The sequence below is a fragment of the Carcharhinus amblyrhynchos genome, chromosome 6, assembly GCF_965287045.1.
Source record: "Carcharhinus amblyrhynchos chromosome 6, sCarAmb.v2.hapA, whole genome shotgun sequence".
Lineage (NCBI taxonomy): Eukaryota > Metazoa > Chordata > Chondrichthyes > Carcharhiniformes > Carcharhinidae > Carcharhinus > Carcharhinus amblyrhynchos.
In genome coordinates this window covers 84,858,696-84,873,487 of record NC_137329.1, presented here as the reverse complement: position 1 = coordinate 84,873,487, position 14,792 = coordinate 84,858,696, and the positions used below count along the sequence as shown (strand labels likewise).

At 44.2% G+C, this 14,792-nt stretch overlaps 1 protein-coding gene across 5 annotated transcripts in view; it reads left to right on the top strand.

Annotated features, from left to right (window-relative positions):
- Nucleotides 1–14,792, top strand: part of LOC145344062 (protein shisa-like-1) — a 172,219-nt gene that overhangs the window by 40,901 nt on the left and 116,526 nt on the right. The window contains exon 1 of one of the 5 annotated variants that reach the window (XM_080190840.1): nucleotides 12,960–13,268. The exons of the other annotated variants lie outside the window; for them this stretch is intronic. The gene's annotated coding sequence lies outside the window, so the exon portion shown is untranslated. Of the gene's footprint in view, nucleotides 1–12,959; nucleotides 13,269–14,792 lie in introns of those variants that run through there. 5 annotated transcript variants of the gene reach the window in all.

The window sequence follows — 14,792 nt, the reverse complement described above, 5'->3', positions numbered from 1 at the left end:
CTGGGTGAGTTGGGATAGAGGGTTTAAGGGCAAAGATTGGTGGGTGTGGATTCATGAGATGGCACTAGGTTGATATAGGGGTTATAAAGGGTCATAGGGGTTGTGGGGTTCATGAGTTGAAAATAAAATAGCATAGAAACTATAAAGATTCATCTGGATAGGTGGAAGGTCATGAGTTGGCACAAGTTAGCATGTATGGACTTGGGGAGTGGGTGGGGAGGGTGAGGGGCAAGGCTTAAAGGACCTAATAACTAACAAAACAATTGAGAGCTGAGGCATGTCTTTTAACCAGCCTGCCTTTGTCCTCGGAAACCCTTGTGGCTGCTTCTATTCTGTGTCCACCTCCAATCTATGCCTGGGGGTGGCAGATCTTGCACCATCCCCCAGAATGAAGATCCCTTTATTTAGTCTACTTTATCCTGAGGTGGGTACAGTAAGCCAGGAGACTTGCTGACTCTGCGCACCAGCCTTGGGGATGAAGCTCCAGGCTGGCATCTCTCCCATTTTAATGGGACCTTAAAATGGAAGACCAATGGAGAACAGATGATCCAATAGTCCATGCAAATTGAGAGCCCTGATTCTAAGAGCCCAATAGAAAAGTAGCAATAGAATTGAAATGTGTAAACTACCTTTGTAAGCCGGGGAGGAGAAACAATGATTTGAAAATTGGTTCTGCATGATAGCTAACTGTTCTATAGTTTTCACTTGCACTTCACAGCGCTGAGTTGAGGAGATATTGCCAATGAGGTCAGGTTGCCGAAATGGATCACTAAACAGCACTGATAGTAACTATGACCAAATCTGCAGCTAAGGCCAGTAGTGCAGTCCAATCAGAGAGATTAAAGAACTGGGATCAGAACCGATGATCTTGCCCGAGACACCCTAGGCTGGGTATGTCTGACAGTGGACTGATGTGACCTCTCCCCCCCTGGACCAGGGCAAGGTTTGTCTTTGGACGCTCAACAACGTGGGCTGAAAGGCTTTTTCACTCCACAGTTCTCTCACCCTGGACCCATCTCGTTTATGTCCTCCTGTAAGAAACTCTTTCAGAATTCTGGCCCAGAGAGACCACCCTCCCCCTCCCCACTACTGCCTCTGCCCTCAACCACCCTTCACCCGCCGTAGTGTCCTTCTTCCCAGTAATGTATCTGAATACCTCTCCCAGTCTTTCACCACACCCACTCAGTCAAGTCCTTCCCCTCCAGCTCCTATCCTTGTTTCTGTCCTGTCTCACCCTCCCCGCAAACCCCCCCAATCCCCTCCCCCAGTTGAGCCCTGGCCCTGCTGCCTACCCCCATCTTACTGCTAATCTGGTAAATCGAGCCTTGGCTCTGTAACCACCTCCCCCCCCACCTTGAAAGTTAAATGTTGTCCCCTGAAAGGCTAGTGTGAGGCTCGAGGTGCCTGGTCAAAGTGCAGGTCGCCAGGTGCTAGTCACTTATATGTGGTTGTGAATGACTGTGGTTGTATTAGATGCCAGCTTTTGACTTGAGTGTCGACATAATATCGAACATGCCTCGGCTGGAGTTTTTAGCGGCATGCCTACTGTTGGGCCAATTAAGATTCTCCAGTGGACCAGTAGCCAGCTAAGGGCTTCCTCCCGCAGTGCAGGGAAGAGGTCTCACTCACATCACTTTGTGATGCTGCCAGGGGAAACCTAGCAGTTTTTTTGCCAGCTAATGGGCCTCTGGCAAAACTCCTGATCTATCTTTGCATCCAACGCCACCACTCCCTGATGTGGTGGGACAGAATCATAGAACCATGCAGGGCAGAAGAGGCCATTTAGCCCATTGAGTCTGCACTGACTCTCTGACAAAGTATTTTGCCCAGACCCTTTGCTCTGTCGTATCCCTGTAACTCCACACATTTAACGTGGCCAATCGACTAACCTACACATCTTTGGACTGTGGGTGGAAACCGGAACACCCAGAGGAAACCCATGCAGACATGGGGGGAACATGCAAACAGTTACCCAATGCTTGAATTGAACCTGGCTCCCTGGCGTTATGAGGCAGCAGTACTAACCACTGTGCCATCATGCCACCCCCACGGCCATTTGATTATCCTGCAGCTCTTGGATTTGAGTCTTTCTCCCAGATGGGGTCATAAGTTCAACCATGCACCAATTAACTGCTCCACGGCCTATCAAGTCAGCTCAGGGCTTCCTAGTCAAGTAGATATAGGCTCGGCCCAACTTTTGGGTGGGGGAGCGATTGTTCTTTAACGTCAAAGAGCATGCTGAAGATGCCAAAATGAACTGCAGGGAATGACCCTTCATCTTTATTTCTTGGAGGATAAAGAAAAGGAATAGACGTAAAGCAGGCTAGTGAGGTACAACCAGAGACACATGGCATCTCCTAATTAGTACCACAATGCCAAAACATTAAGATGCAGGAGCAGTGCTTGTAAAAGCTTGACTTAGTCCAGACCATCATGCAAACCAGCCTCCCATTCATTGACCATGTCTACACTTTCTGCTGCCTCGGCAAAGCAACCAGCATAGTTAAGGATCCCACGCACCCTGGACGTTCTCTCTTCCACCTTCCTCCGTCTGGAAAAAGATACAAACGTTTGAATCACGCACCAACTGACTCAAGAACAGCTTTTCCCCTACTGCTGTCAAACTTTTGAGTGGACCTACCTTGCATTAAGTTGATCTTTCTCTACACCTTAGCTGTGACTGTAACACTACATTCTGCACTCTCTCATTTCCTCCTCTATGAATGGTATACTTTTTGTCTATATAGCACTCAAGAAATAATACTTTTCACTGTATGCTAATACGTGACAATAATAAATCAAATCAAAACTTCACAAAATGATTAGCAATGAGCTACCCATATGCTGTAACTACCTCTGCTACATATTCTCCACACTTATTGATGTTAATGATCAAACTCCCCTAAATTTGTGTGTCACAATGTCAGTACACTGACATGATAGTGATAGGAAATTAAAATAGTAGCACGTATTCTCCAGCTACTTCAAGTTCTACCTGGCTAGGGATATAGTCTGCCGTAGCTGATTAGTGCCTCTCAATGTAAGCCTTTGTATCTCAATGTGCGCCTTTGTAGCATGACAGCTAAGCCTAGGGATGGATGATCCTTCTGAACACATCTTTTTGTGTTGATGGGAGCACATGATTGGTAGCAGTGCCAAGTGAGCATATTTCTGCCATACCACTGATACTGGCCTCTGATGAGCAGGAAACCCAGCCAAGTAGCATGAATCATGTCCATTAAATCCCAGAGACCTGGCTGTCAGCAACTCTTGGAAGCTAAGAGAGACAGCTGTCTCCAGTCTGGTACTCCATGGGCTTAAGGGAACAATTGAGCCATTTGTGCCAAAAGCTAAGATTGTGTTTAGGGCTTCTGCGGTGCAGAGTAACCCATGGTGCCGCAAAGCCATTCACCATCGTGCTACAGCTGCACACAACAGACAACATCAAGCTCTGCCACCTGTTACACATTCTGGCAGGTAATCTCCAGTGGCTTGTGTGTGCCATTCTTGAAAGCACCATTCTTTTAAAACCAGGAATGTATGTCTATCCTAAAGAATAATTCAATCAAGCACTAATGTCCTCGATATTTGAATGAAAGATGTCAGATTTCTCATCTTTTACTCCTCTTGTTTATTAATGCACTTTGCATCATACTATGCTTTCCTTGCTGACTCATTGTCTGATGCATTCTGGTTAATGTTTGACAAGAAAGAGGTTAATGATGCCAAAGGTATATATATTCCAAGTCATAATGCAATACCTCGATTGAACAAAGCTTGAAACTGATGGCATTCCCACAAAACTGCTGCCTTTGTTATTCTTAGTGGTAGAGTTTAGATGGTTAGGAAGTTAACCATCTAAAGTTAGCTCAGTAACTTACATTTGGGCATTGTGTTGATACATACTCTGATCACTGCGCACTGGCTAGTGAGGGAGACTGGTTTGTCTTGAATTATGCTGCTTTCCTTGAGTGATGTTGCATCTGCGCCTAGCTATTTGAATGGTGATTATTCCATCTCACGCTTGACTTGAATCTAATAGATAATGGTGAAGCTTTGAGGGGTCAGGAGATGAGGCACTAGCCGCACAGTACTCAACCTGGACCTGGTTTTGATATCCACAGTATTGATATGGCTGGCCCAGTTAAACATCTGGCCGAGGTTCACCTTCAGAATGTGGTGCTGTTGAAGATGAGTGGAAGCTGGATAGGTTTCCTTCTTCTGGAGATACTCACTCTCTGTTACTTTATGTGCCATTGCTGTTATCTAATTCTTAACAGCTAAAAGTGGATGTTGTCCTTTGGTCTGAGCTACTCCATTATTGGAGTTGATGTGAATAGAATTGTACGCTGTAGAATTATCAGTAAACGGGAGCATTCTTGACCGTGTTATGGTGGGAAACTTGTTAATGAAGCAGCTGTGGACAGTTGAGCCAAGAGCAACATCCTGTAGAATTCCAACAACAACGCCCTGAAGCTGCAATGATTAGCCTTTAATACCCGTCAACATCTTCCTACTTGTCAGTTAAGCACTCAACTATTTGAATGGTTTCATTTTGACCCCCACTGACTTCAGTTTTGCGAAGGTGTCTTGATCTCGTACTAGCAGGCATGCTCACTCACAACCAAATTATTTTTTTCTAGTTGATTAACTTCTGTCCACCTAGGTTGCTCTATGTCTAATTATTTAATTAATTACACTCATGCTGTGAAGTAATGGCTGGCATGTTGGTTTTCTGTATATTTATTCTTTCACGGGATGCAGGCATTGCTGGTTAGGCTAACTTTTATCGCCCATCCCTTCATTTGGATAAGATTAAGAGGTATGAAGTAAGGTAAAATTTTCTGTATTTGACACTACAATGGTTCTGTCTGATTGACACTTTTATAGTTTGCAAGAGCAGTAGATATTTTTTACAAAGCAGCTTTCTGGCTGTTGTTTATCAGTGTGGGTAAGGGGACAATCAGGATATTGAATTTGATGATCAGCCACAATCAAAATGAAAGGCGGAGCAGGATTGAAGGGCCAAATGGCCTACTCCTGTTTCTAGTTTCTATGTTTCTATGGTGAATTTTTCAAGACTTGCCTTTGTTATTGTAGGACTCATTGGTTCTAGAGTGCAGACTGGGTTAATGGGTGCAGACTGGGCAAGTGGATGCATTCCCCTCATAGCCTTTCATCCCTTTAACCCCCAAGAGCTATGTATAACCCCTTGAAAACATACAATGTTTTGGCCTCAACTGTTTTCTGTGGCAACAATTTCCTCAGACTGACCACTCTCTGAGTGAAGAAATGTCTCCTCATCTCAGTTCTAAAAGTTTTACTCCATTTCAATTGACTGTGACGCCTAGTTCTGGATACCCCTTCTACTGAAACATCCTTCCTGCATCTATCCTGTCCAGTCCTGTTAGAATTTTATAGGTTTCTAAGAGATCCCCCCTCCTTCTTCTGAATTCCAGTGACTATAATCCTAACCAATTCCATCAGTCCTGCCATCGCAGGAATCATTTGGTAAACCATCACTGCACTCCCTCCATAGCAAGAACAGACTGTGCAGAATGGGAGAATGGGTGCAGTCTGGGCAAATGGCCATGGACAATGCAGGGAGGCCATGGAAGTGGAATGGGGCATGGGGTTTGTGTGAGGGGGAGTGAGGGGTTGTAAGGGGTGAGATTAGAGGGCTAATAGACCTTAATGCAACTGGGACACACTGGCACTTGCCCTCCTCCATGGCTGCCTCTGAGCTGTCGATGGTAGTCATGATATGGAGATGCCGGCGTTGGACAGGGGTAAACCACAGTAAGAAGTCTCACAACACCAAGTTAAAGTGCCAGTGAAGATGGCAGTCCTGACTCCATCCTGCTCTTTCCTCCCTGAACAAAAATACAATGAAAGCAGGTGACTCTGCCAATGTGTGAAATATCCCGACATGAGCTTGCTGCCTCAATGGTAAATCCCTGGCTCCCTTTTGTCAATGAAATTATCAAGGAATAGCATGTTATAAAGAGATGGATAAAGAGGAGTGAATGGGTAAGATGGATCCTGAGAACTTTGCCATAAGAATGGAGATGGTGGGAGAAGCCACTGCTTTGGATGCACTGGATATGATTGGATTGGCAAGAGTGGAACCAAGTGTGCACCTATACCATTGAGTTGAACAACAGAGGAAAGGCATTGGAGAAAGAATGAGTTTTCAGCTGTATTGCAAGTTGCAGAGAGGGCAAGAAAAACATGGGTAGATAATGCAGCACAGTCAGACGGAATGATTTTTGTGAAATCTGATGTGGTATTGGGCGCCTTTGGCATCTTTCCTACTGAACATCTGCTATAGCACTTTGCAGCCATCTAATTACTTTTGAAGTGCTGTCCATACTGTTGTGTGGGCAATCACAACAATAATTTACTAACAACAAAGTCTCACCAGTGTGATGGTCTGACTTGACGGAATCTGTTTCGGAGATGTTTGTTGAGGAAGAAAGCAGAACTCTCATTCCCGTTCTCAAATTGTGCCTTGGGTTTTTCATATCCAGATAGAAACATAGAAAATAGGAGCAGGAGGAGGCCATTCTATCCTTTGGGCCTGCGTCATCATTCCTTATGATCATGGATGATCATCCAGTACCTGTTACCGCTTCCCCCCCATAGCCTTTCATCCCTTTAACCCCCAAGAGCTATGTATAATGTCTTGAAAACATACAATGTTTTGGCCTCAACTGTTTTCTGTGGCAACAAATTCCACAGACTGACCACTCTCTGAGTGAAGAAATGTCTCCTCATCTTAGTTCTAAAAGGTTTACTCCATTTCAATTGACTGTGACGCCTAGTTCTGGATACCCCTGCTACTGGAACATCCTTCCTGCATCTATCCTGTCCGGTCCTGTTAGAATTTTATAGGTTTCTAAGAGATCCCCCCCTCCTTCTTCTGAATTCCAGTGACTATAATCCTAACCAATTCCATCAGTCCTGCCATCGCAGGAATCAATCTGGTAAACCGTCACTGCATTCCCTCTATAGCAAGAACATCCTTCCTCGTCCTTTCTCAGCAGCGCTCCGAAAGCTTGTGATTCCAAATAAACCTGTTGGACTTTAACTTGGTGTTTTGAGACTTCTTATTCTGATCCTTCTCAGAAAAGGAGACTAAAACTGTTCATAATATTCCAGGTGTGGCCTCACCAAGGCCCTGTAGAAATGTGGCAAGACATCTCTGCTCCTCTACTCAAATCCTCTCGCTTTGAAAGGTAACATACCATTTGCTTTCTTCACTGCCCACTGCACCTGCATGCTTACTTTCACTGATTGGTGGACACGCAGGTCTTGGTGCACATTCCCCTCTCTCTATATACAGCACCCAGATAATAATTTTCCCATTTTTGCTACCAAAGTGGATAACCCCATATTATCCCTATTAAACCACTAAAAGGGTAGGCAGTATCTTAGTTTAACATTTCTTTTGAAGGTTGACAAGTTTCAACAAAGTAGTCCTGGCTCAGTATTGCGCAGCAGTGACAGCATTAAGCCCATAATTTCCTGGCTCCTCAGTGTCAGATTTGAGGAGTACCATAATGATGCACAGAGGATTCCCTTTCTTAGCAGTTCAAAGCTAAGAGTTCACCCAGCAATTGTCCAGAACAGCTAAATTCCCCTGGACAAATACCCTGGGCTGGAAACCATCTGACAAAGTGATTTAATTCGCTAACTTTGGGTGGTTCTACCAGTATTATATCAACAGTTACTCTGAAGAGTTAGAATAAATAAAAGCACATCTAATCTCAGTGTAGCTATTTTAAATACCCAGATTGAGCCACGCATGGGACACCCCCACATCCCTTACCTCCCGAAGACCAACTCTCCCCCTATTGTCTGATCCCCCCAATACCTGACTCTCCATCCTCATGGTCGACTCCCTTCTCCGCAATCTCTGCTTCTCCCCCCACAATGTCCAACTCCCTCCCCCCCCACTTCCCCCACCAACTCCCATGTCTGACTGTCCCGCCAACTAAGCACCCCACCCCATGGTATTTCCTACCCACAAGAGATTCCCACCCCGACCCTCCCCCTTGACTGGATCCCTGGAGTCAACCCCCACTCCCATATGCGCCCAAGATTTAAATATAGCCCAGGCCATCCTTTAACATAGACCCTTGCTGTAAACTGTTCCCATACCCAAACTAGCTCCAGGGCCAATTTACTACCTGAGTTTACGTGACTAAAAATAGGATAATTTTTCCAATTGTGTGCTCAATTAATGAAAGCACAATATTTAGAAGCATGCGTTTGATAATGGTTTAAGTATACCTGGTTTTCCAATCTTTGCATGTAGCAAGATCAGCTTAATTATATGAAGAATAATCAAGGCCATTTGTTTGCAATCAATAAAAGGCTGTTTGTTGTTATGTGGGTCAATGGGATTTGAAATAGTCTTTTGGGGAATCTATTCTACAATTCCACCCATTCTTCTGTAAGCATTACAGAACTTGTAAACGATAAGTCTCCTGTAAATAATTACCAGGAAGAAATCTATGTCAGAAGGTTCAGATGTAAAGCTGGACATGATTACAAAATAACAATTCAATCAAAATGTTCAACTTGTTTATCTATATAATAATACATGCTTTAGAGTGAGTTACAGGATGGAATCTATTCAAAAGGTTCAAATAGTTTTTAGGTTAATAAATACCTGAAAACAATAACTGATCAGCAGCTAATTCAAGAATTAACATATCCAAGGGAAGGCAATAGCCTAGTGGTATTATCGTTAGGCTATTAATCCAGGAACTCAGTTAATGTCCTGAAGACCCTGGTTCAAATCCTACCATGGCAGATGGTGGAATTTGAATTCAATAAAAAAAATCTGGAACTAAGAATCTACTTATGACCATGAAACCATTGCCAATTGTCAGGAAAAACCTATCTGGTTCACAAATGTCCTTTAAGGAAGAAAGTCTGCTGTCCTTACCATGTCTGGCCTACATGTGACTCCAGAGCCACAGTAATTGATCTTTCAACAATTAGGGATGGGCAATAAATGCTGGCCAGCCAGCAATGCACATGTCCCATGAACAAATAAAACAAATCTGTCTCTGCAGTAAAACTCTCATTTTTTTTTACCTCTACGTTAAATTGCCTGTTTGTGTCAGGGGACTAGCAGGTAAATAGGTGTGTTTAAGGGATGTGCCTGGGTGGGATTATGATCGGTGCAAGACTCGAAGGGCCAAATGGCCTCCTTCTGCATGGTAGAGATTCTATGATTAGAAAGGGCACCTGGGTGTCCTTGGGCTGACATTGGCATGATGGGCTGAATGGCCCCTTTCGATGCTGTAACTTTCCTACATTGATGGTAATAGAGTGAATAAAGCTATAGAAGAGGAGTCTAAAAAGATGGTTAAAAATAAAATGAGAAGAGATTTTATTAAAAATGAGTTCCAGTTCTGTACAGCAATGTACACAGTGACCTCAATAAAACAGGGGAACTGAAGGCAATCATGCATTGGCAATTGAATAATGGGCATAGAATATTAATCATGGGAGCTTTCAACTATTCTAATATTAATTGGACAGAAGAGGTAGCTAAAAGAGATAAGGGAATGGAGTTCCATCAACATGTAGCAGTCTATTTTCTAACCCAAAGTCCAATAAGTTGCCATTGGCTCTGGTAATAGGAAATGAACCAGAGAACCAAAAAGAGTCTGAGTAGTAGAAATAGAGAACATGCAGAAAATAAAAACCATATTATGACCAACTTTAGGATTATGATAGAGAAGAATATCAGTATGACAAAAACAGGTTAATAAGTGGGAGAACTCTTGATTTTGTGAGGCTAAGAATAAAACCTGAGTTACAGGAGGCTTTCCTAAAATGTCATTGAATATTACATGCAGTTTATTCTGCAAGGGTTTGTTTTACTAAATAGAAGCAGGGCAATATTCCATTCTGTGGTTTAGGTACACATTGTTTACAATGATTGTGTTTCGTGAATAGTGCTTTTAATCTTTCGTTATAGTAAAGATCTTGAAACGTGAAATCTTGTGGTGTTATCCTTTCAGCTATTAACTGGCAGGTGAAATTTCTTTTTTTAAGGATATTGGTCCATCCAGAGATCGTAAGAAGGAACAGGACATGTCCAGACATTTATAGGCTGATCAGATTGATGTCAGTGTTAGAAAAAATAATGGAATCCCTACTAAAGGAGTGAATAGAAGAACATCTAGATACAAAAAAAATAAATCGCCAGCATTGATTTCCCGAGGGATAATCTTCCTTAAAGAACATTACAGAATTTGTTAGAAGGTAAAGAAAATAAATAATGGTAATGTATCTGGATTTTCAAAAGGGCTTTGATGAGGTTTTTTTTGTTCATTTGTGGGACATGGGCTTTGATGGCTGGTCAGCATTTGTTGCCCATCCGTAGTTGCCTGAGGGCAGAAGAGAGTGAACCACATTGCTGTAGATCTGGAGTCACACGTAGGCCAGACCAAGTAAGGACAGCAGATTTCCCCCCGGAAGGACATTAGTGAACCAAATGGGTTTTTACGACAATCGACAATGGTTTCATGGTCTTTCTTAATGGATTCTTAATTCCAAATATTCTTTAGTAAATTCAAATTCCATCATCTGCAACGGTGAGATTCGGACCCAGATCCCCAGAGCATTAGCTGGGTTTCTGGATTAATAGATAGTGATAATACCACTAGGCCATCGCCTCCATCGCCCTATTATAGATTAATGAATAAGGTCAGAGCACATGAAGTCAAGGGACAAGTGGCAGAATGGATTGCTGGCTGGCTTTAAGACGGAAGGCAGTGAGTGGGGTAAAGATAATTATTCAGAGTTAGAGGTGGCATTTCATGGGATCAGTGCTTTGGCCACTGCAGTACACAATTTACATTAATGATTTGGACCTTGAGATCAAAACCACAATTTTTAAATTTGCAGATGACTCAACTTGGGGGATTGTCAACATTGAGAAGGAAAGCAACAAATTACAGGAGGCCATCAGTAAACATGAAGAATAGACAAATGATTGGCAAATGAAGTTCATCACAGATAGATGTGAGGTGGTAGATCCTAGTAGAAAGAACAAGGAGATCACATATTGCTAGGAAAGTGTAAATTTAGGCTGATAAAGGAGCAAAGGGGTGTTGGTGTCCAAATATATAAAACATTAAAAGTTGTACTGCGGGATAGCAAGGCCACAAGAAAAAGCAGACCAAATATTAGGTTTTATTAACAGAGGAATAGTATTGAAAAGTAAGGAAGTTATGCTAAACTTGTACTAAACCTTGGATAGAGCACAATTAGAGTGTGTGCATTTTTGGTCACCATGTTATAAAAAGGATATAGAGGCACTGGAGAGGGTGCAGAGATTTATAGGGATGATACCAGAATGCATGGGTATTCATACCAGAAAAGGATTGACAGAAAAGAAGGGCTGTGAGGTGACCTAATAAATCACTACCCTAAGTCTGCAACCTTCTCTATCTCTACAACCCTCTGAGAACACCACACTCTTCATGTTTTGACTTCTTGTAGATTCTCAGTTTCCTGCATACCGCCATTATAGGCCATATATTCAAGTTTCTCATCTCAAGCTTTGGAATTTTGTTGCCAAATCTTTCTGTCACTCCCTTTTCCTTTAGGACACTTCATAAAGTCTGCCTCAGACCAAGCTTTGGGTCACCTTGGTTAATTTGTCCAAAAATGGCTTGATCATAAATCTTATCTGAGAGTGCTGCTGTGAAGCAGTAAGATGTTTAATAATGTTAAAGATCCTATAAAAGTGTAAGCATTATTGTTGGATCAAGTGGTTGATATATAGAATAATGGGATATCTGGGGTTAGCTTCATGCTGTAATCTAATTGATGGCTCCAAATGGTTTATATGAGTCTAGCAGTAGAACAAAATGTACATTCCGTTCCCCTCTCCATTGCTGTAACTGCAAGAGAGAAACCCAATTTATGTACACAATCAATCAGCATGTCTCTTATTACTATGGGAGAAACATCGCCAAAAAATGGCAGAGTGTTGACATGAAAAAGAGTGATTCCTGCCAATGGTGCCATGTTCCCTTCTGCCCCATTAGTGATCGTCTTATGCCCATGAGTTTCACACCACTCCAGTAGTATGTTCCCTCTGATTCTCCTGCCACACAATGACTTAAATGCTGCAAGCACTTTGCAGCTCCACGTAAACAGTTCCCAGCACTTGTTCCACAATGAATGAAGGGGATGGCAGCCAAGAAGGCAGCCTTTTGTATTGTGCCCTCACAAGGATGCTGGAGGGAGTGGAGCAGAGGCGGGATACACTCTACCCCTGCTCCAGGAGATGGTCTTCAAGCGAGGTCATCACTCGTGCCTGGGACACAGTGGCAGTCCTGGCTAATGCAAGCGCACTCCAGCAGAGGGCAGGGCAGCAGTGTCAGAAAGAGATGAATGATCTTCTTTGCTCAGCTTCAGTAAGTGAACCACCCCCAGTCTCCCACTGGACCCCCTTGGCTACCCCTTGCACCTCCAACCTTTCCTTTCACTCAGCCACCTTGGCCTTTGCCAACACTCGGAACCAGATTCCCCCTTTTCCCTCCCACAATCTCCATGTTCCCCCAGTAGCTGCTATGCCTCACACTCCAGCTCCCACCCAAGTCCCACGCCAGCCACACCCCATCACCATCTTTACACCATTGTCAACACTCCCACCTACACTCTCCCTATCTGTGTCACTGTAGGGCAAACTCAACTGCAATAGGCGTTAGCGGCGCAGCCAGCTGGAGTCACGCCTGAACTGAGAACCCTCGCAAGAAGAGGAACATATTGCCTGTGTTGCTGGTGAAGTGGGGGCAGCAGAGTAACGTAAGAATCCTCAATGCATATGCTGTCATCCCTCAAGTCTCAATTGAGTAATCAATGTTCCCTCTGTATCCCTTATGATGCATTTATGCCATGTCTTTTCTCTTTCAGACCAGCCAGTGTAACAGGCCAGATTATCCTCGGGCCCCCTGGACCCACCTGGCTCCAGTGGCTCCAAGGGGGATTTCTCCAGGGGCGTCACTACACCCGACACCAACATAGATACTCATACCTTGGTGGATTCAATAAGTAGGCAGGCTTCAGATTCACACACTAGTGAGTACAGCTGTAGATCCAAAGCAGGCGGAGGCAGGAATGTCACTGGGAACCAGCGCTCAGAGGGATACCAGATCCCAGGACTCTGCTGATGCCCTTGCCAATGATGTGCCCCTGGGCCAGGTCAACCCACAGCTGCTCGAGCTACCGAGGTAAGGTTGTGAGCATCAGGAAGGGCTGACAGCATCCATTCTTAGAGTGCAAGGCCAGTGGAAAGTCCCATCACCTTCTATCTGAGGAGACGGTGCTGTCACTGCAGTGCACTGAGGCCAACACTCTGTAGATGGCGGCTGCAGGGGAGACGTTGATACAGGACATGCACTACATAGCAGGAGATGTCCGCACCAAGTACAGAGCTTCAAACAGTTGGTGCAGGCACTGGTGGGAATCTACGTGTGTCAGCGCCAGAGGATGGTGGGGCTTCTGGATCTCACTCCAGCTGCCCCTCCATTCCATGGAAAAACACGGGGCCCCCTGGAACCCAGATGAAAAGATCAGCAGGGTTACAGCCCGGGACCTCGACCCCAGGATTCTGGGCATCTCACTCCATCCGATGGCCCCCTCCATGTGAGCAACACACCTTGAGCCCCTACATTGAGGAGGGAAGCAGTCAAACATCTGTGCTGTCTGAAAGCAGATCTGGGCCCTCATGTTCCTGGCCCTCAGGGGACACCCTCCACGGTCATCTCAGGCAAAAGGAAATGGAAGTCAGCACCGCCTCAAACTCAGCTGTGAAACATCTGGATGTAGTGGGAGGTGAAAGCGCCAGGTTCATACTTAACACCTCCACTTTCTCAGGAGGCTAAGGAAATTTGGCATGTCCACTACTACTCTCATGAATTTTTACAGATACACCATGGAAAGCATCTGGTTGTATCACAGCTTGGTATCGCTCCTGGTCTGCCCAAAACTGCAAGAAATGAAGCCCAGCCAATCACACAAACCAGCCTCCCATCCATTGATACTGTCTACATTTCCTGGTGCCTTAAAAAAGCAGCCAACATAATCAAGGACCTCAGACACCCCGGACATACTCTCCTCCACTCATTCTGTCGGGAAAAAGATACAAAAGTCTAGGATCACTTACCAACCAACACAAGAATAGCTTCTTCCCTGCTGCCCTCAGACTTTTGATTGGACCCATCTTATATTAAGTTGATTTTTCTCTATACCCTAGCTATGGCTGTAACAATACATTCTGAACCCTTGCCTTTCCTTTTACCCTAGGCACTCTATGAGTGGTATGCTTTGTCTGCGTAGTTCATTCTTATCACTGCATACTAATACATGTGACAATAATTAATATCAAAAATCAAAATCAAAACCAAAAAATCAAATGTGGAGCTGTTGTAAATGGTGATGGCGTGATGTCACGCCAATAGTCGCTGAATATCTGGGAGGGGTGCGAGGTCCCATAGAGAGTGCTTGCTAATGAGATGCTAATGTATTAAAATGAGCATTCTCCAATCCCGTGGTGTGCTTCATGCTACTCCACTGGTGAGGGGCCAGGAAGATCAGAACTTGGAAACTCGCCAAGGTGAAGCGTGCTCTCTAGATTTTGAGAGCAATCCTGCAGACAGAGAATGTGGCCTCAAAATCACACACCCCTCCCCCCCCAGTTCTCTGAGCTGGACCACTCAGCAACATTGCATCTCCATAGCTAAAATGTCAATAGA